Here is a 5,796-nt window from a genome sequence, read left to right as displayed (position 1 = left end):
AATAATGTTAAAGCATGATTGTAAAAGAGTTTTTAAAATACAAAATAATAATTATTGAACAAGAAAATAATGCTAAGAATAACATCTGGTATACCTGTGGCTGATTTATCTTGATGTATGGCAAAAGCCATAACAATATTGTAAAATAATTATCCTCTAATTAAAAAAAAATAACATCTGGTATATATTTGTCAAAATTCAATGAAAATACATTTAATTAAGATTTGTGTATTTCACTGTTTGCAAACTTTACCTCAAAGGGGTAAAAAGACTGCAAGCAATATTAAATTATTAATTTAATAATTATTATTAAATAATTAATAATGCTCATGCTGAAATATTTTGAGCAAAGTGTTCTGATATCTTCAATTTACTTTGAAATGCATTTTTTAAAAAAATGGGTTGATAAATGGACAGAAGAATGGATACATACATAGCAAATCAAACAAAGTATGACGGCAATGGTGGAAACTAGATGTTGGGTATGTGGGTGTTCATGTAGCATCCTCTCAACTTTTCTGTATGTTTGCAAACCAAACATCGGGCAGAGGTGGGGGAGAGTACTATCTGGGTCTAAAATCCAAGATTAAATAAATAGAACATAGAACTTAATAAAATAGGGAAGGGGAGAACAAAAGTGTGTTTATTTCCTAACATTACATAGAAAACAGTTGATAGCTAGCGTTTTTTTTAATTATTGATTCAGAAAATATAGGCCCTTTCAAATTTTTCAGTGCAATCCAAGTGGAATTTTGAAATAAGACCTATACATTCCAGTAACTAACACATGCACACAACAGGCAACAAACAAAAAAAGAGAAAGAAGACAGATATAAACACCATAGCAGAAAATAAATTTAAAAAGCAAGAAAGAACTCTTCAAAAAAACAACAACAACAACAGAAAGCATAAACAATTTGACTTATTTCAAATAAAAACTGAGTAACTATGATAATAAACTCTCATATTTGAAAAACCAAACCTATCAATATGCTATCCCAAGATATATACCTAAAATAAAGTATCAGATTAAAGAAAGATAAGCTAGCAAATACATCATACATACAAACAATCTATAAAGAAATCAGGATAAAATGTTTATATCCAAGTAGAATTTAATGTGAAAAGCTTAAATGAAATTTAGGTAAACATTAACAAAGTAAGCATAAAGAAAATATAACTGTCATGAATCATTATATGTCAGATGTGTGTTAGTCGCTGAGTTGTTTCCAACTCTTTGTTTTGTAGCCATGGACTGATTGTAGCCTGCCAGGCTCCTGTCCATGGGATTCTCCAGGCAAGAATACTGGAGTGGGTTGCCATGTCCTCCTCTAGGGAATTTTCGTAACCCAGAGATCGAACCCAGGTCTCCTGCTTTGCAGGCAGATTCTTTACTGTCTGAGTCACCAATATAGAACTAAAAAAAATAAATAAATAAAGCAAGAATTCTCAGAAATTCAGGGGGAAATTTTGATAGAAACAGTAGTAATGGGTGACTTTAAGGTAATGTTTTTGACATGTGTATGTAATACACATACCACAACATAAGAAGCACCCCAGGTATGTTTCAATCAGTACGAAGCTGATCAGGGCAATAACTCTGCTTGTTCTAGAGGGTGTATTTTTCCTAATGAAAGCATACTATGTATGGACTTACTTGGCATTACACATCATGGATTTATACTTGTCTCATGCTATCAAAAAAACTCTATTTGCACCACATGTGCTGGTCACAAACTGTTCTCCTCCACAAGTAAGACCCAACCAGGCCCATGAGCTATAAAGTTAGAGCTCATTGTTGATTTGGAGGAAGAAGAAATAGTATGAGCTGTAAGAACTGGAAAAGAGGTTTTATAACTATTAATATCGAGATAGTTCAAAGCAGTGGGTCCTAGTGCAAGATCAGATGATAGAAGAAAGAGATTTCAAGTCTTCCAAGCCAGTCTTCAATCCCTAAGACCAGATCATGCTTCCACAAACAGATGGATGGGAAGAGCAATGAAGTTAAGGGCAAGTTGATAGGTGTCCATGAGGATATTTTGAATTTGCTATAATGACAAGATAGACCACTGGAGAGGTTTTGCAGACTGATGCTTTGCAGAACAGCATCTGGATTGAAAGTCCAGATTGAAGAGTGTTCATCACTTTTGGGATGCAAGTTACTTACAAAGAGAATACAGGATTAGCAAAGCCTGCTAAAGGCAGGCAACAAGACATTTAAATCCAGACAGAGAAGTCTGTGCATGACTCAATAGGCAATGAAAAGCCAGCCAAGGTTTTGGATCAGGGTAGCTGTCCTAATAGGGAATTCCAGTTTCTAAACCTAATTTCACCTCCCTATGTATGTCTCAGCTGATGCTTCTTCTGCCCTACAGGGTAATACAGAGTGCTTCTGGTCCTACCTCCACATGACAATAGAGAGAAAAGCAGAAATGACATTTCACTTTCGTGGGGCTCACAGGACTAGCAGGAAAAGCCTTTGGAGAAGGCACAAGACACTCTGAGGAAACCACATTAATCATCAACCCAGGAAACTGGAACACTCCACAAAGCCATTGCTATAAATTCAATATTTACACAAAATCTGGAGGTTGAAGTTCTTGTTACTCAGGGAAGGAAAACATGAAAAGCTGCCAGAAAGAGAGCCCACTTGCTATCTAGACTCCCCAAATCATCCTCAAGGGCAACATTCTCAGATTACAGAGCAGGCAACAGTTGCCAATAGATAGCATGCCTTGACTAATAACATGTTCATATACTTTGTTCTTCCTAATGACTGTGCCCATTTTGAGTGGAGGAAACTTTAACCCCAAGGGCACAGTGACTTGTCCAATGTCACACAACCAGTAAACGCCCAAGCTGATAGTCAAACTCAGTCTGCCCGCTACTCAACCTCACAGACCACACCAGACAGAGAGACAGAGAGAAAATTACCTGTATTGTGTCTAAAGAAGCATACCTATGCAAAGTTCATTTGGTCTGCTCTTTGGAAAGATGAAAACCCATGGTGTTCAAGGAACCTGCATACACTCAACAGGGTTTAGGGTGAAGTCACTGGGACCCTGTCTATAATTTCTAAAAAAAAAAAAAAATAGCATCTGTGAGCTGCCTTCAGGAACCTTACTATGGCCTGCTTTGGCTGGAGCCCAGCTCAGAGTTCTTGGACTAGAATTTCAAGGTAGGGCCCTGGAACATGAATTCCTAACAAGCCTCTCCAGTAGATCTTATACAAACTGAAGAACAAGAGCCACCGGGGTTTACATTCCTGACCAAACAACACCGAAAGAGTGAAACCAGACCTTGTCCCCAAGACTGAGGTCAGATGGAACAGGGTGCGTTGTCCTGCCATCAGTCCCAGGTCCAGATGGGCCCTTCTGGCCCCTGCTCGTTGCTCAGCTCAATTTAGCTTACACGACTGAAGCGACTTAGCAGCAGCAGCAGCAGCAGCAGTCCTCCTGAAGGACATCCCTCTGCTGTTTTAGTTTCTAAGATTTGTCCTATAAGCAATCCTTCTCTCCTAATGAGGTTATTGGTGCCATATTACCACCAGGAAGGTGGCCCTGGTGTGCAGCTCAATTAAGAAAGGTGTATTAAATTCTTTATATTTCTTCATTTAGCTGCAGCACTCATTCTAGATTTGCTAAATAATAAAATGTTGTTAATGAGCTAGAGTATGAGGCTCATTCAATTCAGTTCTGTAGCTTCCTAAGTGTTGATACCTGTTCTTCCTTATACCATTGTCAAGTTTTTCTTCTTCTAATGCTGGAAACAGAGAGCGAGGCAGAGAGATGGAGAGGGGAAACCACTCGAGCATCAGATGGCAAAAGGGTGAACATTCGTAGACTGATTCTCAGCCAGATTGTGACTGACTGACCTCAGAATGAACCTGCAAAGTCATCTCTTAGCATAGGGAGTTCTATTCCTCTGGAAGCCCCACTCTGGAGGGTCTGGTTGCAGTGTCCCCATGCAGCAAGTTCTGCTGTTCTCTGGAGGAACCAAGGAGAGACCTGAGTTGGGATGGCCTAGCCTCGTTACCAAAAGTGTCGTCCACGGACCAGCATTAGCAGCATCACCTGAGAGCTCATTGAAAATGCTGACTTGCAGCCCCACTCCAAAGCTACTGAATCAGCATCTGGACTCAACAAGACCCTCAGATGGTCCTTACACACTTTGAAATTTGAGAGGCACTGCTCTAGGTCCTTCCAGTTTAAACCAGAATGTCCCAGGCTTTCCTCAGAGAGAGTCACCCACTAGAAACCAGCCCATGCCCACCCCAGTGGTAGCGCTGCTCTTTTCTTAAAAGCAGGCATGGGTGAAACCACTAACCTCCCCCGACCCTTTTTTTTTTAAAGAAAAATCAAAACAGAAAAGATCAAGAAAGGGTTTCTAGACTTGAGAAGTTCAAAAGCCCATATTTCATCTCACTCCCATAACCACCAATCTGCCTGCCACCACGCCCAAGGCCTGCGTCTCTGCTCTGCCAAGCCACAGCTGAATGAAAAGCCAGAAGGAAGCACTCTTTCTGACCCAGGAAAGCCAGGAATGCCAATAGAGAGAGCAACCTCCTCACCCACAGAATCACAGCAGATGGGAGTGGGAAGGGCCCTTAGAAGTCGTTTCCCACCATTTCATCTTACAGAACAAGAAACTGAGGTCCACTGGAGACGAGTGGTCTGTTCAAGTGACCCCGGCCCATCAGTGACAGAGAGCTGGAGGGGATGGGGCCCAGGTTGCTGTCTCGAGTTCTCTTTCCACGGTACCAGGAGACCTCGGGAAATCTGTGCACGGCCTACCCCCAGGCGAGCTTGGAAAAGCCATTTCACAGATTTGCACAATGTTAACCTGGTGGGCTGCCGTCTCTGGGGTCGCACAGAGTCAGACACGACTGAAGCGACTTAGCAGCAGCAGCAGCAGCAGCAGCAAACTGTATTCTACAGCAAATGTAACATTACTCAGCTGTAACCACTTCTGAGAAGAGAGAATCCCAAGGAACCAGTCTGGTGGCGGGTCTCAGAATATCAGGCAAAAAGTGAGAACCCAGCCGAGCCATTCTCAAAAACTTGAACTGAATTCGGCATCAGATTAAGAAATGGAACCAACATTCTTTTTACTCTTAATTTTTCGCTCATTCTCCTCCCATTCCAGCCACCACCACCGCACCCCCTGACCTGCCTCTGGCAGCCACCAATCTGTTCTCTGTTTCTATCAGTTTTTTTTTATTTTAGATTCCACACATAAGTGAGATCATACAGTATTTCATTTTCTCTGCCTGACTTACTTCACTGTCTTGTTCCTAACAGGCTGACCCCTCCACTTTTGGCACTTTTACAATTATGCGTGTGAGAAGACCGGTACCACCAGCTCAATGGAATATCTCTATTGAGAGATAGTCAATGGTTGTTTAAAGTCACCACTTTTTCCCTTCAAATGCACACAAAACTGACTTGAGAACCAAGATAGAATAACATAAATGTCTGTTAAAACCAAAGTCTCAGCCAGCAACCCCATAACCTAGCAGACTCCAAGGAACTCAGATCCAAAATGACCAAGTAAAATCGGTGGGAAAAAAACCCAGAGGAGAAGGTGGTTTTGGAGGAGGAGGAGGAGGAAGAGGAGGAGGAGGAGGAGGGTAATTCCCCAAATCCAGTGGAATCTGCCTCAATTCTCCAAGCTTTCTTTCTCCGCTACCTCCAGAAGCCAGACCACCTCCCAACCTCAACCTCACTTCCTGTCCCTCTGATGCCTAAACTGTCAAACATCAGCCTCGTGTTTATTCTATCCATGTACGTCAGATTT

The sequence above is a fragment of the Bos mutus genome, chromosome 1 (assembly GCF_027580195.1).
Source record: "Bos mutus isolate GX-2022 chromosome 1, NWIPB_WYAK_1.1, whole genome shotgun sequence".
Lineage (NCBI taxonomy): Eukaryota > Metazoa > Chordata > Mammalia > Artiodactyla > Bovidae > Bos > Bos mutus.
The sequence above is the reverse complement of the archived record's forward strand: the minus strand, read 5'-3'. Positions refer to the sequence as shown.